This window comes from Cherax quadricarinatus, chromosome 80, assembly GCF_038502225.1.
Source record: "Cherax quadricarinatus isolate ZL_2023a chromosome 80, ASM3850222v1, whole genome shotgun sequence".
Lineage (NCBI taxonomy): Eukaryota > Metazoa > Arthropoda > Malacostraca > Decapoda > Parastacidae > Cherax > Cherax quadricarinatus.
This window is the reverse complement of record NC_091371.1, coordinates 12,227,485-12,251,849: the sequence shown is the minus strand read 5'-3', so window position 1 is coordinate 12,251,849 and position 24,365 is coordinate 12,227,485. Positions and strand designations below refer to the sequence as shown.

Genomic DNA, 24,365 nt, shown 5'->3' with positions numbered 1-24,365 from the left:
CAGGATAGCTGCTGTACATCAGGGCAGGATAGCTGTTGTACATCAGGGCAGGATAGCTGTTGTACATCAGGGCAGGATAGCTGCTGTACATCAGGGCAGGGTAGCTGCTGTACATCAGGGCAGGATAGCTGTTGTACATCAGGGCAGGATAGCTGCTGTACATCAGGGCAGGATAGCTGCTGTACATCAGGGCAGGATAGCTGCTGTACATCAGGGCAGGATAGCTGCTGTACATCAGGGCAGGATAGCTGCTGTACATCAGGGCAGGGTAGCTGCTGTACATCAGGGCAGGATAGCTGTTGTACATCAGGGTAGGATAGCTGCTGTACATCAGGGCAGGATAGCTGTTGTACATCAGGGCAGGATAGCTGTTGTACATCAGGGCAGGATAGCTGCTGTACATCAGGGCAGGATAGCTGCTGTACATCAGGGCAGGATAGCTGCTGTACATCAGGGCAGGATAGCTGTTGTACATCAGGGCAGGATAGCTGCTGTACATCAGGGCAGGATAGCTGCTGTACATCAGGGCAGGATAGCTGCTGTACATCAGGGCAGGATAGCTGTTGTACATCAGGGCAGGATAGCTGCTGTACATCAGGGCAGGACAGCTGCTGTACATCAGGGCAGGATAGCTGTTGTACATCAGGGCAGGATAGCTGCTGTACATCAGGGCAGGATAGCTGCTGTACATCAGGGCAGGATAGCTGCTGTACATCAGGGCAGGATAGCTGCCGTACATCAGGGCAGGATAGCTGCTGTACATCAGGGCAGGACAGCTGCTGTACATCAGGGCAGGATAGCTGCTGTACATCAGGGCAGGATAGCTGTTGTACATCAGGGCAGGATAGCTGTTGTACATCAGGGCAGGACCGGAGGAAAAAAGAGTATTTCGCTCAATCTTAGACTGCCTTACAGAACCTGGAATGCAAAAGAAGACAGCTTGTGTATATCTTAGTGTATTTGGTAAGATGTACAAGAAGGATAAAAAGTTAATGTAATCTGAAGGTAATTTGACCTTTATTATCCATTTGAAGAGGTTATTAGAGAGGCTAGAGTTGTTAGAGAATGCTAGTTTTGACAGTAGCATGAGAAGGTTGTTAGAGACTGCTAGTTTTGACAGTAGCTTGAGGAGGTTGTTAGAGACTGCTAGTTTTGACAGTAGCATGAGGAGGTTGTTAAAGACTGCTAGTTTTGACAGTAGCATGAGGAGGTTGTTAGAGACTGCTAGTTTTGACAGTAGCTTGAGGAGGTTGTTAGAGACTGCTAGTTTTGACAGTAGCATGAGGAGGTTGTTAGAGACTGCTAGTTTTGACAGTAGCTTGAGGAGGTTGTTAGAGACTGCTAGTTTTGACAGTAGCTTGAGGAGGTTGTTAGAGGCGGTTAGAGACTGCTAGTTTTGACAGTAACTTGAGGAAGTTGTTAGAGGCGGTTCGAGACTGCTAGTTTTGACAGTAACTAGCGTCTAGATTACGGTGTTGTTTCGTTGCTACTGTGCCAGGTTTACCAGGGGAGACTTGATCTGTCTTGTGCAGTGTTCTATTTTTTTTCAATTGTCCCAGCCTCCTTACCCTTTCTTCTTCCTTCCCGTCCTCCCTCTCTTTTCCTTCCTTTTTCCTCCCACCTTCATCTTTATTCTCCCTCCTTTCCCTCACTCTCACTTTCCATCTCCGCACCGAAAAATCTCTTTGTCATGAAATCGGCGCGGTTCCATGGCAGGTAATTACTGGAGGAGGGGCGGCCTATTCGTCCTACTGTATTTTTGGCTCGTCAACAGAAGAGAAAATATAGAAAAAAAATGAATAAAATTGTTGAGGAGAGGAGAGGCAGCAAATGCAGACTGGGGTTCATCAGCTGTGTAGCGTGTTTCCAGGGCAGGAAACTCACACCATTATTTACTACTATATAGTGTCTCGTGGTCACCATCACTCGCTATGTCTATCGCTGTGACATTGGCTGTGGCTTCGATTGCATGAATTAGTATTTTTTTTTCGGGTAACAGTTACTTTAAATGCGGAGTATTCATAGCGGGTTAAGTGTTGAGCGAGCGCTGGCAACTGTAGCTGGTCTTCCAGAGGCAGTCTTTCCAGGCAGTCAGTCAGTGTGCACTCAGCAGTGGACGGGTAGACAAGACGCGATTTTCTCCCCGCAAGAACGTATGGAACTGGGAGAGATTCACGTAGAAAAGGTTTTTGTCCCGTTACTTCATGGAGTGTCATGTAGCCTGCGTCGATGCCGCAAGAGAAATCGATCTCGTTGGTGTCAGAGTAATTGCCACGGTCCTCTGAGAGGTGTTGCTGTTAGAAAATATTGTACAGATTCACTGGGTCAGACTTAAATGCTTTTATCACGGGAATTTTACCCTTACGTGACAACGAAATACTAAACTCACTTCCCAGTGTCACTGTAGGTAATTTGTCGTATGTTAAATGTTAGTCATACCAGAAGTGAGGTAGTGTTATATATTGTGGGATGTTGGTGGTAAATCTGAGAGTTAGTTAGCAAGCTGTAGTTAGTCAGAGAGCATCACTCTTGATCTATACTAGATTGTGGAGCTGTCTGGCCAGCTGGTGTGTGTGTGTGTGTGTGTGTGTGTGTGTGTGTGTGTGTGTGTGTGTGTGTGTGTGTGTGTGTGTGTGTATGTGTACTTCTAGTTGTGGTTACAGAACTCAATTCACAGCTCCTGGCCCCGCTTCTTAACTGGTCGCTACTAAGTCACTCTTCCTGCTCCATGAGCTTTATCATACCATTCCTAAAGCTATGTGTGTGTGTGTGTGTGTGTTTGTTTGTTTGTGTGTGGGTGTTTGTATGTATGTGCGTCTGTATGTATGTGTGTCTGTATGTATGTGTGTCTGTATGTATGTGTTTATATGTGTGCATTTGCTTTTGTGTTGATGTGCGTGTGTTTGTACGTATGTATGTGTGTTTTATATGCATGTATTTGCTTTTGTGTTGATGTTTATGTGTGTAGATGCAGGTGCGCGCTGCAGTTTATCTGTGTTTGCTCAAGGGGTGGGGAGAGGGGGAGGTCGAGCATCAGCTCCTGGGCCTTGCGTAATCACCCTGGAGTCATCACACGTGATACATCCTTAATCCCTTGGCCTCAGTGGCATTTGCATTTGTACTGTTGTGTATAGTTCACCTTCACTGTCTCAGGTAGTATTGTGTATAGTTCACCTTCACTGTCTCAGGTAGTATTGTGTATAGTTCACCTTCACTGTCTCAGGTACTGTTGTGTATAGTTCACCTTCACTGTCTCAGGTAGTGTTGTGTATAGTTCACCTTCACTGTCTCAGGTAGTGTTGTGTATAGTTCACCTTCACTGTCTCAGGTAGTGTTGTGTATAGTTCACCTTCACTGTCTCAGGTGGTGTTGTGTATAGTTCACCTTCACTGTCTCAGGTAGTGTTGTGTATAGTTCACCTTCACTGTCTCAGGTAGTGTTGTGTATAGTTCACCTTCACTGTCTCTCAGGTAGTGTTGTGTATAGTTCACCTTCACTGTCTCTCAGGTAGTGTTGTGTATAGTTCACCTTCACTGTCTCAGGTAGTGTTGTGTATAGTTCACCTTCACTGTCTCAGGTAGTGTTGTGTATAGTTCACCTTCACTGTCTCAGGTAGTGTTGTGTATAGTTCACCTTCACTGTCTCAGGTAGTGTTGTGTATAGTTCACCTTCACTGTCTCAGGTAGTGTTGTGTATAGTTCACCTTCACTGTCTCAGGTAGTGTTGTGTATAGTTCACCTTCACTGTCTCAGGTAGTGTTGTGTATAGTTCACCTTCACTGTCTCAGGTACTGTTGTGTATAGTTCACCTTCACTGTCTCAGGTAGTGTTGTATATAGTTCACCTTCACTGTCTCAGGTAGTGTTGTGTATAGTTCACCTTCACTGTCTCAGGTAGTGTTGTGTATAGTTCACCTTCACTGTCTCAGGTAGTGTTGTGTATAGTTCACCTTCACTGTCTCTCAGGTACTGTTGTGTATAGTTCACCTTCACTGTCTCAGGTAGTGTTGTATATAGTTCACCTTCACTGTCTCAGGTAGTGTTGTGTATAGTTCACCTTCACTGTCTCAGGTAGTGTTGTGTATAGTTCACCTTCACTGTCTCAGGTAGTGTTGTGTATAGTTCACCTTCACTGTCTCAGGTACTGTTGTGTATAGTTCACCTTCACTGTCTCAGGTAGTGTTGTATATAGTTCACCTTCACTGTCTCAGGTAGTGTTGTGTATAGTTCACCTTCACTGTCTCAGGTAGTGTTGTGTATAGTTCACCTTCACTGTCTCAGGTAGTGTTGTGTATAGTTCACCTTCACTGTCTCAGGTACTGTTGTGTATAGTTCACCTTCACTGTCTCAGGTAGTGTTGTATATAGTTCACCTTCACTGTCTCAGGTAGTGTTGTGTATAGTTCACCTTCACTGTCTCAGGTAGTGTTGTGTATAGTTCACCTTCACTGTCTCAGGTAGTGTTGTATATAGTTCACCTTCACTGTCTCAGGTAGTGTTGTGTATAGTTCACCTTCACTGTCTCAGGTAGTATTGTGTATAGTTCACCTTCACTGTCTCAGGTAGTGTTGTGTATAGTTCACCTTCACTGTCTCAGGTAGTGTTGTGTATAGTTCACCTTCACTGTCTCAGGTACTGTTGTGTATAGTTCACCTTCACTGTCTCAGGTAGTGTTGTATATAGTTCACCTTCACTGTCTCAGGTACTGTTGTGTATAGTTCACCTTCACTGTCTCAGGTAGTGTTGTATATAGTTCACCTTCACTGTCTCAGGTACTGTTGTGTATAGTTCACCTTCACTGTCTCAGGTAGTGTTGTATATAGTTCACCTTCACTGTCTCTCAGGTACTGTTGTGTATAGTTCACCTTCACTGTCTCAGGTAGTATTGTGTATAGTTCACCTTCACTGTCTCAGGTAGTGTTGTGTATAGTTCACCTTCACTGTCTCAGGTAGTGTTGTGTATAGTTCACCTTCACTGTCTCTCAGGTAGTGTTGTGTATAGTTCACCTTCACTGTCTCAGGTACTGTTGTGTATAGTTCACCTTCACTGTCTCAGGTAGTGTTGTGTATAGTTCACCTTCACTGTCTCTCAGGTAGTGTTGTGTATAGTTCACCTTCACTGTCTCTCAGGTAGTGTTGTGTATAGTTCACCTTCACTGTCTCTCAGGTAGTGTTGTGTATAGTTCACCTTCACTGTCTCAGGTAGTGTTGTGTATAGTTCACCTTCACTGTCTCAGGTAGTGTTGTGTATAGTTCACCTTCACTGTCTCTCAGGTACTGTTGTGTATAGTTCACCTTCACTGTCTCTCAGGTAGTGTTGTGTATAGTTCACCTTCACTGTCTCAGGTAGTGTTGTGTATAGTTCACCTTCACTGTCTCAGGTAGTGTTGTGTATAGTTCACCTTCACTGTCTCAGGTAGTGTTGTGTATAGTTCACCTTCACTGTCCTCCAGGCTATTTTATTTATCCTACCTTCTGTTATTCCTATCCTACCTTCTCTTTTGCTGTCCTACCTTCTGTTGTTCCTATCCTACCTTCTGTTGTTCCTATCCTACCTTCTCTTCTTCCTATCCTACCTTCTCTTCTTCCTATCCTACCTTCTCTTCTTCCTATCCTACCTTTTATTGTTCTTATCCTACCTTCTATTGTTCTTATCCTACCTTCTATTGTTCCTATGCTACCTTCTGTTGCTCCTATCCTACCTTCTCTTGTTACTGTCCTACCTTCTGTTGTTCCTATCCTACCTTTTGTTGTTCCTATCCTACCTTCTATTGTTCCTATCCTACTTTCTGTTGCTCCTATCCTATTTCACATTCTTTCTGGTTCCCTCTTCCCCATGATGCTTGCCCAAGAGCTTTCTCATTCATCTCCCTCTCCCATCCACCTCTCTTTCCTCCACCCTCCTTATCCACCTCCCTCTCGCTAAATGGTTCCATCAGCCAGCTGCTAATTAATTTTCCTTTTATAATCAAGACAGAAATGTTAAAAGCAGGTGGGGATATAGTTTTGGAATGGTTGGTGCTTTTATTTAATAAATGTATGAGCGAGCAGAAGGTACTTGAGGATTGGCAGAGAGCATGCATAGTTCCTTTGTATAAGGCAAAAGGAACAAAAGACGGTGTCAGAATTATAAGGGAGTAAGCCTGTTAAGTATACCTGGTGAGGTGTATGGTCGAGTTATTATTGAAAGAATTAAGAGTAAGACGGAGAGCAGGATCGCAGATGAACAAGGAGGATTTAGGAAGGATGGGGGGGAGTGTAGACCAAGTGTTTACCCTGAATCATAAAGGTGATCAAGTATTTAGATAATGGTTGAGAGGCTTTCGTTGTATTTGTGGACTTGGAAAAGTCATATGATAGGGTGGACAGGAAAGAAATGTGGCAGATGTGGTAAGTGTATGGAGTAAGTGGTAGGTTACTGAAAGCAGTTAAGAGTTTTTACGAGGATAGTGAGGCTCAGGTTAGGGTATGTAGGAGAGAGGGAGACTATTTCCCAGTAAATGTAAGCCTTAGGGATGCGTGATGTCACCATCGTTCAATAGATTTATAAATGGGGTTTAAGAGAAGTGAATGCTCGGGTGTTTGCAAGAGGTGTGGCATTGCAAGATAAAGAATCTGACACAAAGTAAATGTTGTCCCTGTTGCTTTTTGCTGACGACGCTGTGCTTTTGGGAGATTCTGAAGAGAAGTTGCAGAGGTTGGTTACGAATTTGGGAGGGTGTGTAAAAGAAGGAAATTGAAAGTAAAGATAGTAACGAGCAAGGTGATTAGGATAAATTTAGGCAATGAAAGATTGGATATCAGATTGAAGGGAGTGTGGAGGAAGCTAATGTTTTCGGATATGTGGGAGTTGACTTGTCAGCAGATGGGTTTATGAAAGACGAGGTGAACCATAGAATTGATGAGGGGAAAAAGGTGAGTGGTGCACTGAAGAGTCCGCGCAGACAAAGGACATTATCCATGGAAGCAAAGAGGGTAACGTATGAGAATATAGTGGTACCAATACTCTTATATGGGTGTGAAGCATGTGTGGTGAATGTTGTAACAAGGAGAAGGTTGGAGGCAGTGGAGATGTCGTGTTTGAGGGCAATGTGTGTTGTGAATATTATGCAGAGAATCCGTAGTTTGGAGATTAGAAGGAGCTGCAGGGGAGGAGTTGTTGAGGTGGTTCGGATATTTAGAGTGGATAGAACAAAATAGAATGAATTGGAGAGAATATAAATAGGAAAGGTTGAAGGGGTAAAGGAGGGTTTATGTGCGAGGGGCTTAGAGTTCCAGCAAACGTGTGTGAGTGTTAGAGAACGAGTGGAGGCAAAGGGTTTTTATGACTTGACATGCTGTTGGAGTGTGAGCAAAATAGCTTTTATGAAGGGATTCAGGGAAACCGGTTAGCCGGACTTGAGCCCTGGAGGTGGGAAGTATAGTGCCTGCACTTTGAATGGGGGACGGGGTAGAAAGATGTGTTGCAGTTTCTGAACTACATTGTAAGCGTGCCTCAGGCAAGACAGTGATGGAGTGAATGATGATGCAAGTGTTTCTACTTTGCTGGGACATCTTACCTCGGTGAGAAACAGCCAATGTGTTAATAAAAAAAATGCCTCCATCGCCTTCAATTCTTCCCTGTCCTTAATTCCTCCACCATTACTTCTCTCCCCGCCTACCTTTAATTCCTCCATCATCAGGGATCCCTCTCGCTACCTTCCTCCCTTGATCACATCCATCAATTTAGTTTCCCAGTCTTCACTCCTACCACTCTCTCCACCATAATAATAATAATAATAATAATTTATTATTTATTATTATTTATTATTATTATTATTTATTATTATTATTATTATTATTATTATTATTATTATTATTATCATCATCATTATTATTTATTATTATTGCAATATTCACCAGTTTTACCTCCTAATGAGGCACTGTTCCAAGCCTCGCCAATTTTACCTCCAAGTGAGGCACTGTGCCTCACCAATTTTAGTTGTCAGTGAAGTATTGTGTCCCGTGGACAAGTAATTCCAGGTGTCAGTAAGGGCAGCATCTTGTTATTTAAACACTGACAGATTTGACTCCTCCATCGCCGTGTTCTCTGATACACTCACACGGAGATACACATTTAAGGAAGTATTTACAGTGGAGACAGGAAGGCCTCTGGGTGGTCAGAACAGAAGGGGACACCAACAAGGAATATATCAACAAGTGTTAGATGACATACACACAACTGAGGAGGAGGTGAAGAAGCTGATAAGGGACCTTCATACCTCAAAGACAATGGGACCAGACAACATCTCCCCGTGGGTTCTTAGAGAGGGAGCAGAAATGCTGTGTTTGCCACTATCCACAAACTTCAACACATCCCTTGAAACTGGGCAACTACTTGAGGTATGGAAGACGGCAAATGTAGTACCCATATTTAAAAAAGGAGACAGAAAAGAGGCACTAAACTATAGACCAGTGTCACTGACGTGTATAGTATGCAAAGTCATGGAGAAGATTATCAGGAGGAGAATTAGTGGAGCAGCTGGAACGGAACAAGAGTATAAACGCCAACCAGCACGGATTTATGGACGGCAAATCCTGTGTCACAAACCTACTGGAGTTTTATGATAAAGTAACAGAAGTACGACACGAGAGAGAGGAATGGGTTGATTGCATCTACTTGGACTGCAAGAAGGCCTTCGACACAGTTCATCACAGGAGATTGGTGCAGAAGCTAGAGGATCAGGCACGTATAACAGGAAGGGTGCTGCAATGGATCAGAGAATACCTGACAGGGAGGCAACAACGAGTCATGGTACGTGATGAGGTATCACAGTGGGCACCTGTGACGAGCGGGGTCCCACAGGGGTCGGTCCTAGGACCAGTGCTATTTCTGGTATATGTGAATGACGTGATGGAAGGGTTAGACTCAGAAGTGTCCCTGTTCGCAGATGATATGAAGTGAATGTGTCATGTGGGTTCGATAACGTGGATGGGGTAAAAACACCCACATAGGCTGGTTAGTACGTATAATTATAACGGAAAGTATGGGAAGCACCATCAGCCGCCCTGCCTCTCCCTGCTCTCTATCTCAGACTGACCCACCAGTGCCTAGCGGGTGAATGGCATTCAAAAACATGCTATGGTCAGCAGCAACATGAATAACAGTCAGTGATACACACAGACGGTTGGTAGTGAGTCATCTACTGGTGACTGGTTACTGGTAACTGGTACTAATGAGAAATGAGGAGACTTAAATCAGATGAGGATCAGGTAGGACTTCAAAAAGACCTGGACAGGCTGGATACCTGGTCCAGCACCAGACTTCTCGAATTTAACCCTGCCAAATGCAAAGTCATGAAGATCGGGGAAGGGCAAAGAAGACCGCAGACGGAGTATAGGGCAGGTGGCCAAAGACTGGAAACCTCGCTCAAGGAGAAAGTCTTGGGATGAGTATAACACCGAGCACGTCTCCGGAAGCACACATCAACCAGATAACTGCTGCAGCATATGGGCGCCTGGCAAACCTGAGAATAGCGTTCCGATACCTAAGTAAGGAATCGTTCAAGACACTGTACACCGTGTACGTCAGGCCCATACTAGAGTATGCAGCACCTGTTTGGAATCACAATTGATCAAGCACGTCAAGAAATTAGAGAAAGTGCAAAGGTTTGCGACAAGGTTGGTTCCAGAGCTAAGGGGAATGTCCTACAAAGAAAGGTTAAGGGAAATTGGCCTTACGACACTGGAGGACCGGAGGGTTAGGGGAGACATGATAACAACGTACAAAATACTGCGTGGAATAGACAAGGTGGACAGAGACAGGATGTTCCAGAGAGGGGACACAGAAACAAGGCATCACAATTGGAAGTTGAAGACGAGGTAGTGGAGGCAGGAACCATACATAGCTTTAAGATGAGGTATTATAAAGCTCATGGAGCAGGGAGAGAGAAGGCTTAGTAGCACTCAGTGAAGAGGCGGGGCCAGGAGCTGAGTCTCGACCCCTGCAACCACAATTAGGTGAATTAGGTGAGTACATTTGCTGAGTCAGTGTCGATATATACCACGAAGTGTGTCCTTCAGTGGTATGTACACGGAGATGTGTATATTTGTCAGTGTATATTCACCATGATGCATGTATCTCAGTGTATGAATACAGTAAATTCTGCTATCAAGCTCCGTTATATATTGTGTTATTTTTTGTAAATGGAATTAAAAGGCTTCATCCGAAATTGAATAACGCCTTCAGTGAAGGTCTTCCAACTCACTATTCAATTCTGGATGTACTTTTTCAGTCGCGTTTACAAAAAAAAATTATTATATATATATATATATATATATATATATATATATATATATATATATATATATATATATATATATATATATATATATATATATATATATATATATCAAGTCACTTCTGTACCATAAAGTCTAAGGAGTACAGTGTGAAGTGCACAGCTGAGTTTGTATTGTGATGTGTAACTTGTTCATGGTGTGAGGATGTATATTTGTGTGGAGTGTAATGTGTGGCATGTCACGAGCCATGGATTGAGCAGTAATACTGGCTTTAGTAACTATTCTGTCACCATGTTTGGTGTTGTCTAACGCCATGATCTTGTGTAACACTATGATCTTGTGTTATGTAACACCATGATCTTGTGTTGCGTAGTACTATGATCTTGTGTGCTGCCATGATCTTGTATACTACCATGATCTTGTGTACTACCATGGTCTTGTGTACTACCATGGTCTTGTGTACTGCCATGGTCTTGTATACTACCATGATCTTGTGTACTGCCATGGTCTTGTATACTACCATGATCTTCTGTACTACCATGGTCTTGTGTACCACCATGGTCTTGTGTACTGCCATGGTCTTGTATACTACCATGATCTTGTGTACTACCATGGTCTTGTGTACCACCATGGTCTTGTATACTACCATGATCTTCTGTACTACCATGGTCTTGTGTACCACCATGGTCTTGTGTACTACCATGGTCTTGTGTACCACCATGGTCTTTTGTACCACCATGGTCTTGTGTACTACCATGGTCTTGTGTACCACCATGGTCTTGTGTACTACCATGGTCTTGTGTACCACCATGGTCTTGTGTACCACCATGGTCTTGTGTACCACCATGGTCTTGTGTACCACCATGGTCTTGTGTACCACCATGGTCTTGTGTACCACCATGGTCTTGTGTACCACCATGGTCTTGTGTACCACCATGGTCTTGTGTACCACCATGGTCTTGTGTACTACCATGGTCTTGTGTACCACCATGGTCTTGTGTACTACCATGGTCTTGTGTACCACCATGGTCTTGTGTACCACCATGGTCTTGTGTACTACCATGGTCTTGTGTACCACCATGGTCTTGTATACTACCATGATCTTCTGTACTACCATGGTCTTGTGTACCACCATGGTCTTGTGTACTACCATGGTCTTGTGTACCACCATGGTCTTGTGTACCACCATGGTCTTGTGTACTACCATGGTCTTGTGTACCACCATGGTCTTGTGTACTACCATGGTCTTGTGTACCACCATGGTCTTGTGTACTACCATGATCTTGTGTACTACCATGGTCTTGTGTACCACCATGGTCTTGTATACTACCATGATCTTCTGTACTACCATGGTCTTGTGTACCACCATGGTCTTGTGTACTACCATGGTCTTGTGTACCACCATGGTCTTGTGTACCACCATGGTCTTGTGTACTACCATGGTCTTGTGTACCACCATGGTCTTGTGTACTACCATGGTCTTGTGTACCACCATGGTCTTGTGTACTACCATGGTCTTGTGTACCACCATGGTCTTGTGTACCACCATGGTCTTGTACTGAGAGAGTGGTAATACTACCACCAGACTCATCCAGACACACACACACACTCACACACACACACACACACACACACACACACACACACACACACACACACACACACACACACACACACACACACACACACACACACACACACACACACACACACACACACACACACACACACACACACACACACACACACACACACACACACACACACACACACACACACACACACACACACACACACACACACACACACACACACACACACACACACACACACACACACACACACACACACACACACACACACACACACACACACACACACACACCAACACACACAAACACAAAAACACACCCCACACACACACACACACACACACACACACACACACACACACACACACACACACACACACACACACACACACACACACACACACATATATAATTGAAGAAAAATAACACCTTAAGAATTTCTTAAGATCTCAATTAGAACAGAAAAGTTTCTCAACAAACTTTTTTATGTTTATATGTAAATAACTTAAGAGAGTCTTAAGGTTTTCTAAGAATGTTATTGTGCATATAATTCTGCCGTTAATTGTATACACCAGTAGTGTGCTGCTACACTATTCTTTGTGATAGTTACACAGTGGGAACACCAGTAGCGTGCTGCTACACTATTCTTTGTGATAGTTACACAGTGGGAACACCAGTAGTGTGCTGCTACACTATTCTCTGTGATAGTTACACAGTGGGAACACCAGTAGTGTGCTGCTACACTATTCTCTGTGATAGTTACACAGTGGGAACACCAGTAGTGTGCTGCTACACTATTCTCTGTGATAGTTACACAGTGGGAACACCAGTAGTGTGCTGCTACACTATTCTCTGTGATAGTTACACAGTGGGAACACCAGTAGTGTGCTGCTACACTATTCTCTGTGATAGTTACACAGTGGGAACACCAGTAGTGTGCTGCTACACTATTCTCTGTGATAGTTACACAGTGGGAACACCAGTAGTGTGCTGCTACACTATTCTCTGTGGTAGTTACCCAGTGGGAACACCAGTAGTGTGCTGCTACACTATTCTCTGTGATAGTTACACAGTGGGAACACCAGTAGTGTGCTGCTACACTATGCTCTGTGCTAGTTACACAGTGGGAACACCAGTAGTGTGCTGCTACACTATTCTCTGTGATAGTTACCCAGTGGGAACACCAGTAGTGTGCTGCTACACTATTCTCTGTGGTAGTTACACAGTGGGAACACCAGTAGTGTGCTGCTACACTATTCTCTGTGGTAGTTACACAGTGGGAACACCAGTAGTGTGCTGCTACACTATTCTCTGTGGTAGTTACCCAGTGGGAACACCAGTAGTGTGCTGCTACACTATTCTCTGTGGTAGTTACACAGTGGGAACACCAGTAGTGTGCTGCTACACTATTCTCTGTGATAGTTACACAGTGGGAACACCAGTAGTGTGCTGCTACACTATTCTCTGTGATAGTTACACAGTGAGAACACCAGTAGTGTGCTGCTACACTATTCTCTGTGATAGTTTCACAGTGGGAACACCAGTAGTGTGCTGCTACACTATTCTCTGTGATAGTTACACAGTGGGAACACCAGTAGTGTGCTGCTACACTATTTTCTGTGATAGTTACACAGTGGGAACACCAGTAGTGTGCTGCTACACTATTCTCTGTGATAGTTACACAGTGGGAACACCAGTAGTGTGCTGCTACACTATTCTCTGTGATAGTTACACAGTGGGAACACCAGTAGTGTGCTGCTACACTATTCTCTGTGATAGTTACACAGTGGGAACACCAGTAGTGTGCTGCTACACTATTCTCTGTGGTAGTTACCCAGTGGGAACACCAGTAGTGTGCTGCTACACTATTCTCTGTGATAGTTACACAGTGGGAACACCAGTAGTGTGCTGCTACACTATTCTCTGTGCTAGTTACACAGTGGGAACACCAGTAGTGTGCTGCTACACTATTCTCTGTGATAGTTACCCAGTGGGAACACCAGTAGTGTGCTGCTACACTATTCTCTGTGGTAGTTACACAGTGGGAACACCAGTAGTGTGCTGCTACACTATTCTCTGTGGTAGTTACACAGTGGGAACACCAGTAGTGTGCTGCTACACTATTCTCTGTGGTAGTTACCCAGTGGGAACACCAGTAGTGTGCTGCTACACTATTCTCTGTGGTAGTTACACAGTGGGAACACCAGTAGTGTGCTGCTACACTATTCTCTGTGATAGTTACACAGTGGGAACACCAGTAGTGTGCTGCTACACTATTCTCTGTGATAGTTACACAGTGAGAACACCAGTAGTGTGCTGCTACACTATTCTCTGTGATAGTTACACAGTGGGAACACCAGTAGTGTGCTGCTACACTATTCTCTGTGATAGTTACACAGTGGGAACACCAGTAGTGTGCTGCTACACTATTCTCTGTGATAGTTACACAGTGGGAACACCATTAGTGTGCTGCTACACTATTCTCTGTGATAGTTACACAGTGGGAACACCAGTAGTGTGCTGCTGCACTATTCTCTGTGATAGTTACACAGTGGGAACACCAGTAGTGTGCTGCTACACTATTCTCTGTGGTAGTTACCCAGTGGGAACACCAGTAGTGTGCTGCTACACTATTCTCTGTGGTAGTTACCCAGTGGGAACACCAGTAGTGTGCTGCTACACTATTCTCTGTGGTAGTTACCCAGTGGGAACACCAGTAGTGTGCTGCTACACTATTCTCTGTGGTAGTTACCCAGTGGGAACACCAGTAGTGTGCTGCTACACTATTCTCTGTGGTAGTTACCCAGTGGGAACACCAGTAGTGTGCTGCTACACTATTCTCTGTGGTAGTTACCCAGTGGGAACACCAGTAGTGTGCTGCTACACTATTCTCTGTGATAGTTACACAGTGGGAACACCAGTAGTGTGCTGCTACACTATTCTCTGTGATAGTTACACAGTGGGAACACCAGTAGTGTGCTGCTACACTATTGTCTGTGGTAGTTACCCAGTGGGAACACTGCAGTGTGCTGCTACACTATTCTCTGTGGTAGTTACCCAGTGGGAACACCAGTAGTGTGCTGCTACACTATTCTCTGTGATAGTTACACAGTGGGAACACCAGTAGTGTGCTGCTACACTATTCTTTGTGATAGTTACACAGTGGGAACACCAGTAGTGTGCTGCTACACTATTCTTTGTGATAGTTACCCAGTGGGAACACCAGTAGTGTGCTGCTACACTATTCTTTGTGATAGTTACACAGTGGGAACACCAGTAGTGTGCTGCTACACTATTCTTTGTGATAGTTACACAGTGGGAACACCAGTAGTGTGCTGCTACACTATTCTTTGTGATAGTTACACAGTGGGAACACCAGTAGCGTGCTGCTACACTATTCTTTGCGATAGTTACACAGTGGGAACACCAGTAGTGTGCTGCTACACTATTCTTTGTGATAGTTACACAGTGGGAACACCAGTAGTGTGCTGCTACACTATTCTTTGTGATAGTTACACAATGGGAACACCAGTAGTGTGCTGCTACACTATTCTTTGTGATAGTTACACAGTGGGAACACCAGTAGTGTGCTGCTACACTATTCATTGTGATAGTTACCCAGTGGGAACACCAGTAGTGTGTTGCTACACTATTCTTTGTGGTAGTTACCCAGTGGGAACACTGCAGTGTGCTGCTACGCTATTCTATGCTATGCTTACACAGTGTACTGCTACACTATTCTATTTTATATCTGCTAGCTAAGAATAAAAGCTAGCTACGTTTCCCTGTCATATTCCACGACGCAGGAGATTGGTCATTCAGGGTGTTGCAACCCGTCTGTCTGAGCCGGGAGACTCGGACAGGACAATGAGGATATCGTCAAGTATTCAATTAAGGGAGTCGTTTGCTACGACAGCTTCAAAAGTTTGGTTGCAGCAGAGATGGTGTTTCCATCGCTTGAGAATTACCATCTCCCAGGATAGCCTATCCCATGTACAGGAAAAATGGTATTTTTATTCCGTGCATTGTTAGTTATGCTGGTGGGTGGGTGTACATGGTGTGTGGATGGTGGGTGGGTGTACATGGTGTGTAGGTGGTGGGTGGGTGTACATGGTGTGTGGATGGTGAGTGAGTGTACATGGTCTGTGGGTGGTGGGTGAGTACATGGTCTGTGGGTGGTAAGTGGGTGTACATGGTCTGTATGTGGTGGGTGGGTGTACATGGTCTGTGGGTGGTGGGTGGGTGTACATGGTGTGTGGGTGGTGGGTAGCTGTACATGGTGTGTGGGTGGTGCGTAGCTGCACATGGTGTATGGGTGGTGGGTAGCTGTACACGGTGTGTGGATGGTGGGTGGCTGTACATTGTGTGTGGGTGGTTGGTGGCTGTACATGGTGTGTGAGTGGTGGGTGGCTGTACATGGTGTGTGAGTGGTGGGTGGCTGTACGTGGTGTGTGGGTGGTGGGGCCTGTACATGGCTTGTGAGTGGTGGGTAGCTGTACATGGTGTGTGGGTGGTGTGTGGTTGTACATGGTGTGTGGGTGGTGGGTAGCTGTACATGGTGTATGGGTGGTGGGTAGCTGTACATGGTGTGTGAGTGGTGGGTGGCTGTACATTGTGTGTGGGTGGTGGGTGACTGTACATGGTGTATGTGTGGTGGGTGGCTGTACATGGTGTGTGGGTGGTGGGTGGCTGTACATGGTGTGTGGGTGGTGGGTGGCTGTACATGGTGTGAGTGGTGGGTGGCTGTATATGGTGTGTGAGTGGTGGGTGGCTGTTCATGATGTTTGAGTGGTGGGTGGCTGTACATGGTGTGAGTGGTAGGTGGCTGTACATGGTGTGTGAGTGGTGGGTGGCTGTACATGGTGTGAGTGGTGGGTGGCTGTACATGGTGTGTGAGTGGTGGGTGGCTGTACATGGTGTGTGAGTGGTGGGTGGTTGTACATGGTGTGAGTGGTGGGTGGCTGTACATGGTGTGTGAGTGGTGGTTAGCTGTACATGGTGTGAGTGGTGGGTGGCTGTACATGGTGTGTGAGTGGTGAGTGGCTGTACATGGTGTGTGAGTGGTGGGTGGCTGTACATGGTGTGTGGGTGGTGGGTGGCTGTACGTGGTGGGTGGCTGTACATGGTGTGTGAGTGGTGGGTGGCTGTACATGGTGTGTGAGTGGTGGGTGGCTGTACATGGTGTGTGAGTGGTGGGTGGCTGTACATGGAGTGTGAGTGGTGGGTTGCTGTACATGGTGTGTGAGTGGTGGGTGGCTGTACATGGTGTGTGAGTGGTGGGTGGCTGTGCATGGTGTGTGAGTGGTGGGTGGCTGTACATGGTGTGTGAGTGGTGGGTGGCTGTACATGGTGTGTGAGTGGTGGGTGGCTGTACATGGTGTGTGAGTGGTGGGTGGCTGTACATGGTGTGTGAGTGGTGGGTGGCTGTACATGGTGTGTGAGTGGTGGGTGGCTGTACATGGTGTGTGAGTGGTGGGTGGCTGTACATGGTGTGTGAGTGGTGGGTGGCTGTACATGGTGTGTGAGTGGTGGGTGGCTGTACATGGTGTGTGAGTGGTGGTTAGCTGTACATGGTGTGAGTGGTGGGTGGCTGTACATGGAGTGTGAGTGGTGGGTGGCTGTACATGGTGTGTGAGTGGTGGGTGGCTGTACATGGTGTGTGAGTGGTGGGTGGCTGTACATGGTGTGTGAGTGGTGGGTGGCTGTACATGGTGTGTGAGTGGTGGGTGGCTGTACATGGTGTGTGAGTGGTGGGTGGCTGTACATGGTGTGTGAGTGGTGGGTGGCTGTACATGGTGTGTGAGTGGTGGGTGGCTGTACATGGTGTGTGAGTGGTGGGTGGCTGTACATGGTGTGTGAGTGGTGGGTGGCTGTACATGGTGTGTGAGTGGTGGGTGGCTGTACATGGTGTGTGAGTGGTGGGTGGCTGTACATGGTGTGTGAGTGGTGGGTGGCTGTACATGGTGTGTGAGTGGTGGGTGGCTGTACATGGTGTGTGAGTGGTGGGTGGCTGTACATGGTGTGTGAGTGGTGGGTGGCTGTACATGGTGTGTGAGTGGTGGGTGGCTGTACATGGTGTGAGTGGTGGGTGGCTGTACATGGTGTGTGAGTGGTGGGTGGCTGTACATGGTGTGTGAGTGGTGGGTGGCTGTACATGGTGTGTGAGTGGTGGGTGGCTGTACATGGTGTGTGTGGTAGGTGGCTGTACATGGTGTGTGAGTGGTGGATGGCTGTACATGGTGTGTGAGTGGTGGGTGGCTATACATGGTATGTGAGTGGTGGGTGGCTGTACATGGTGTGTGAGTGGTGGGTGGCTGTACATGGTGTGTGAGTGGTGGGTGGCTGTACATGGTGTGTGAGTGGTGGGTGGCTGTACATGGTGTGTGGGTGGTGGGTGGCTGTACATGGTGTGTGAGTGGTGGGTGGCTGTACATGGTGTGTGAGTGGTGGGTGGCTGTATATGGTGTGTGAGTGGTGGGTGGCTGTACATGGTGTGTGGGTGGTGGGTGGCTGTACATGGTGTGTGAGTGGTGGGTGGCTGTATATGGTGTGTGAGTGGTGGGTGGCTGTACATGGTGTGTGGGTGGTGGGTGGCTGTACATGGTGTGTGAGTGGTGGGTGGCTGTACATGGTGTGTGAGTGGTGGGTGGCTGTACATGGTGTGTGAGTGGTGGGTGGCTGTACATGGTGTGTGAGTGGTGGGTGGCTGTACATGGTGTGTGAGTGGTGGATAGCTGTACATGGTGTGTGGGTGGTGGGTGGCTGTACATGGTGTGTGGGTGGTGGGTGGCTGTACATGGTGTGTGAGTGGTGGGTGGCTGTACATGGTGTGTGGGTGGTGGGTGGCTGTACATGGTGTGAGTGGTGGGTGGCTGTACATGGTGTGTGAGTGGTGGGTAGCTGTACATGGTGTGTGAGTGGTGGGTGGCTGTACATGGTGTGTGAGTGGTGGGTGGCTGTACATGGTGTGTGAGTGGTGGGTAGCTGTACATGGTGTGTGAGTGGTGGGTAGCTGTACATGGGGTGTGAGTGGTGGGTGACTGTACATGGTGTGTGAGTGGTGGGTAGCTGTACATGGTGTGTGAGTGGTGGGTAGCTGTACATGGTGTGTGAGTGGTGGGTGGCTGTACATGGTATGTGAGTGGTGGGTGGCTGTACATGGTATGTGAGTGGTGGGTGGCTGTACATGGTATGTGAGTGGTGGGTAGCTGTACATGGTGTGTGAGTGGTGGGTGGCTGTACATGGTATGTGAGTGGTGGGTGGCTGTACATGGTGTGTGAGTGGTGGGTAGCTGTACATGGTGTGTGAGTGGTGGGTAGCTGTACATGGTGTGAGTGGTGGGTAGCTGTACATGGTGTGTGAGTGGTGGGTGGCTGTACATGGTGTGTGAGTGGTGGGTGGCTGTACATGGTGTGTGAGTGGTGGGTGGCTGTACATGGTGTGTGAGTGGTGGGTGGCTGTACATGGTGTGTGAGTGGTGGGTGGCTGTACATGGTGTGTGAGTGGTGGGTGGCTGTACATGGTGTGTGAGTGGTGGGTGGCTGTACATGGTGTGTGAGTGGTGGGTGGCTGTACATGGTGTGTGAGTGGTGGGTGGCTGTACATGGTGTGTGTGGTGGGTGGCTGTACATGGTGTGTGAGTGGTGGATGGCTGTACATGGTGTGTGAGTGGTGGGTGGCTATACATGGTATGTGAGTGGTGGGTGGCTGTACATGGTGTGTGAGTGGTGGGTGGCTGTACATGGTGTGTGAGTGGTGGGTGGCTGTACATGGTGTGTGAGTGGTGGGTGGCTGTACATGGTGTGTGGGTGGTGGGTGGCTGTACATGGTGTGTGAGTGGTGGGTGGCTGTACATGGTGTGTGAGTGGTGGGTGGCTGTATATGGTGTGTGAGTGGTGGGTGGCTGTACATGGTGTGTGGGTGGTGGGTGGCTGTACATGGTGTGTGAGTGGTGGGTGGCTGTATATGGTGTGTGAGTGGTGGGTGGCTGTACATGGTGTGTGGGTGGTGGGTGGCTGTACATGGTGTGTGAGTGGTGGGTGGCTGTACATGGTGTGTGAGTGGTGGGTGGCTGTACATGGTGTGTGAGTGGTGGGTGGCTGTACATGGTGTGTGAGTGGTGGGTGGCTGTACATGGTGTGTGAGTGGTGGATGGCTGTACATGGTGTGTGGGTGGTGGGTGGCTGTACATGGTGTGTGGGTGGTGGGTGGCTGTACATGGTGTGAGTGGTGGGTGGCTGTACATGGTGTGTGGGTGGTGGGTGGCTGTACATGGTGTGTGAGTGGTGGGTGGCTGTACATGGTGTGTGAGTGGTGGGTAGCTGTACATGGTGTGTGAGTGGTGGGTGGCTGTACATGGTGTGTGAGTGGTGGGTGGCTGTACATGGTGTGTGAGTGGTGGGTAGCTGTACATGGTGTGTGAGTGGTGGGTAGCTGTACATGGTGTGTGAGTGGTGGGTGGCTGTACATGGTGTGTGAGTGGTGGGTAGCTGTACATGGTGTGAGTGGTGGGTAGCTGTACATGGTGTGTGAGTGGTGGGTGGCTGTACATGGTATGTGAGTGGTGGGTGGCTGTACATGGTATGTGAGTGGTGGGTGGCTGTACATGGTATGTGAGTGGTGGGTAGCTGTACATGGTGTGTGAGTGGTGGGTGGCTGTACATGGTATGTGAGTGGTGGGTGGCTGTACATGGTGTGTGAGTGGTGGGTAGCTGTACATGGTATGTGAGTGGTGGGTGGCTGTACATGGTGTGTGAGTGGTGGGTAGCTGTACATGGTGTGTGAGTGGTGGGTAGCTGTACATGGTATGTGAGTGGTGGGTGGCTGTACATGGTGTGTGAGTGGTGGGTAGCTGTACATGGTATGTGAGTGGTGGGTGGCTGTACATGGTGTGTGAGTGGTGGGTGGCTGTACATGGTGTGAGTGGTGGGTGGCTGTACATGGTGTGAGTGGTGGGTGGCTGTACTTGGTGTGAGTGGTGGGTGGCTGTACATGGTGTGAGTGGTGGGTGGCTGTACATGGTGTGAGTGGTGGGTGGCTGTACATGGTGTGAGTGGTGGGTGGCTGTACATGGTGTGAGTGGTGGGTGGCTGTACATGGTGTGAGTGGTGGGTGGCTGTACATGGTGTGTGAGTGGTGGGTGGCTGTACATGGTGTGAGTGGTGGGTGGCTGTACATGGTGTGTGAGTGGTGGGTGGCTGTACATGGTGTGTGAGTGGTGGGTAGCTGTACATGGTGTGTGAGTGGTGGGTAGCTGTACATGGTGTGTGAGTGGTGGGTAGCTGTACATGGTGTGTGAGTGGTGGGTGGCTGTACATGGTGTGAGTGGTGGGTAGCTGTACATGGTGTGTGAGTGGTGGGTGGCTGTACATGGTGTGAGTGGTGGGTAGCTGTACATGGTGTGTGAGTGGTGGGTAGCTGTACATGGTGTGTGAGTGGTGGGTAGCTGTACATGGTGTGTGAGTGGTGGGTAGCTGTACATGGTGTGTGAGTGGTGGGTGGCTGTACATGGTGTGTGAGTGGTGGGTAGCTGTACATGGTGTGTGAGTGGTGGGTGGCTGTACATGGTGTGAGTGGTGGGTAGCTGTACATGGTGTGTGAGTGGTGGGTGGCTGTACATGGTGTGAGTGGTGGGTGGCTGTACATGGTGTGTGAGTGGTGGGTGGCTGTACATGGTGTGTGAGTGGTGGGTGGCTGTACATGGTGTGTGAGTGGTGGGTAGCTGTACATGGTGTGTGAGTGGTGGGTGGCTGTACATGGTGTGAGTGGTGGGTAGCTGTACATGGTGTGTGAGTGGTGGGTGGCTGTACATGGTGTGTGAGTGGTGGGTAGCTGTACATGGTGTGTGAGTGGTGGGTGGCTGTACATGGTGTGTGAGTGGTGGGTGGCTGTACATGGTGTGTGAGTGGTGGGTGGCTGTACATGGTGTGTGAGTGGTGGGTGGCTGTACATGGTGTGTGAGTGGTGGGTGGCTGTACATGGTGTGTGAGTGGTGGGTGGCTGTACATGGTGTGAGTGGTGGGTAGCTGTACATGGTGTGTGAGTGGTGGGTGGCTGTACATGGTGTGAGTGGTGGGTGGCTGTACATGGTGTGTGAGTGGTGGGTGGCTGTACATGGTGTGTGAGTGGTGGGTGGCTGTACATGGTGTGTGAGTGGTGGGTGGCTGTACATGGTGTGTGAGTGGTGGGTGGCTGTACATGGTGTGTGAGTGGTGGGTGGCTGTACATGGTGTGTGAGTGGTGGGTGGCTGTACATGGTGTGTGAGTGGTGGGTGGCTGTACATGGTGTGTGAGTGGTGGGTGGCTGTACATGGTGTGTGAGTGGTGGGTGGCTGTACATGGTGTGAGTGGTGGGTGGCTGTACATGGTGTGTGAGTGGTGGGTGGCTGTACATGGTGTGAGTGGTGGGTAGCTGTACATGGTGTGTGAGTGGTGGGTGGCTGTACATGGTGTGAGTGGTGGGTGGCTGTACATGGTGTGTGAGTGGTGGGTGGCTGTACATGGTGTGTGAGTGGTGGGTAGCTGTACATGGTGTGTGAGTGGTGGGTGGCTGTACATGGTATGTGAGTGGTGGGTGGCTGTACATGGTGTGTGAGTGGTGGGTAGCTGTACATGGTGTGTGAGTGGTGGGTGGCTGTACATGGTGTGTGAGTGGTGGGTGGCTGTACATGGTGTGAGTGGTGGGTGGCTGTACATGGTGTGAGTGGTGGGTAGCTGTACATGGTGTGAGTGGTGGGTAGCTGTACATGGTGTGAGTGGTGGGTAGCTGTACATGGTGTGAGTGGTGGGTAGCTGTACATGGTGTGAGTGGTGGGTAGCTGTACATGGTGTGAGTGGTGGGTGGCTGTACATGGTGTGAGTGGTGGGTAGCTGTACATGGTGTGAGTGGTGGGTAGCTGTACATGGTGTGAGTGGTGGGTGGCTGTACATGGTGTGAGTGGTGGGTAGCTGTACATGGTGTGTGAGTGGTGGGTGGCTGTACATGGTGTGTGAGTGGTGGGTGGCTGTACATGGTGTGTGAGTGGTGGGTGGCTGTACATGGTGTGTGAGTGGTGGGTGGCTGTACATGGTGTGTGAGTGGTGGGTGGCTGTACATGGTGTGTGAGTGGTGGGTGGCTGTACATGGTGTGTGAGTGGTGGGTGGCTGTACATGGTGTGTGAGTGGTGGGTGGCTGTACATGGTGTGTGAGTGGTGGGTGGCTGTACATGGTGTGTGAGTGGTGGGTGGCTGTACATGGTGTGTGAGTGGTGGGTGGCTGTACATGGTGTGTGAGTGGTGGGTGGCTGTACATGGTGTGTGAGTGGTGGGTGGCTGTACATGGTGTGTGAGTGGTGGGTGGCTGTACATGGTGTGTGAGTGGTGGGTGGCTGTACATGGTGTGTGAGTGGTGGGTGGCTGTACATGGTGTGTGAGTGGTGGGTGGCTGTACATGGTGTGTGAGTGGTGGGTGGCTGTACATGGTGTGTGAGTGGTGGGTGGCTGTACATGGTGTGTGAGTGGTGGGTGGCTGTACATGGTGTGTGAGTGGTGGGTGGCTGTACATGGTGTGTGAGTGGTGGGTGGCTGTACATGGTGTGTGAGTGGTGGGTGGCTGTACAGGGTGTGTGAGTGGTGGGTGGCTGTACATGGTGTGTGAGTGGTGGGTGGCTGTACATGGTGTGTGAGTGGTGGGTGGCTGTACATGGTGTGTGAGTGGTGGGTGGCTGTACATGGTGTGAGTGGTGGGTGGCTGTACATGGGTGGCTGTACATGGTGTGAGTGGTGGGTGGCTGTACATGGTGTGTGAGTGGTGGGTGGCTGTACATGGTGTGTGAGTGGTGGGTGGCTGTACATGGTGTGTGAGTGGTGGGTGGCTGTACATGGTGTGTGAGTGGTGGGTGGCTGTACATGGTGTGTGAGTGGTGGGTGGCTGTACATGGTGTGTGAGTGGTGGGTGGCTGTACATGGTGTGTGAGTGGTGGGTGGCTGTACATGTGTGTGAGTGGTGGGTGGCTGTACATGGTGTGTGAGTGGTGGGTGGCTGTACATGTGTGAGTGGTGGGAGCTGTACATGTGTGAGTGGTGGGTAGCTGTACATGTGTGAGTGTGAGTACATGGTGTGAGGGTGGGGCTGTACATGGTGTGTGAGTGGTGAGTGGTGGGTAGCTGTACATGGTGTGTGAGTGGTGGGTGGCTGTACATGGTGTGTGAGTGGTGGGTGGCTGTACATGGTGTGTGAGTGGTGGGTGGCTGTACATGGTGTGTGAGTGGTGGGTGGCTGTACATGGTGTGTGAGTGGTGGGTGGCTGTACATGGTGTGTGAGTGGTGGGTGGCTGTACATGGTGTGTGAGTGGTGGGTGGCTGTACATGGTGTGTGAGTGGTGGGTGGCTGTACATGGTGTGTGAGTGGTGGGTGGCTGTACATGGTGTGTGAGTGGTGGGTGGCTGTACATGGTGTGTGAGTGGTGGGTGGCTGTACATGGTGTGTGAGTGGTGGGTGGCTGTACATGGTGT

At 48.4% G+C, this 24,365-nt stretch overlaps 1 protein-coding gene across 3 annotated transcripts in view; it reads left to right on the top strand.

Moving 5' to 3' along the window:
• LOC128702441 (serine-rich adhesin for platelets) overlaps positions 1-24,365 on the top strand; it is a 405,069-nt gene that overhangs the window by 76,152 nt on the left and 304,552 nt on the right. Inside the window, exon 1 of one of the 3 annotated variants that reach the window (XM_070102126.1) lies at positions 2,097-2,185. The exons of 1 other annotated variant lie outside the window; for it this stretch is intronic. The gene's annotated coding sequence lies outside the window, so the exon portion shown is untranslated. Of the gene's footprint in view, positions 1-2,096; positions 2,186-24,365 lie in introns of those variants that run through there. One more of the 3 variants, XM_070102125.1, reaches the window with a different exon arrangement.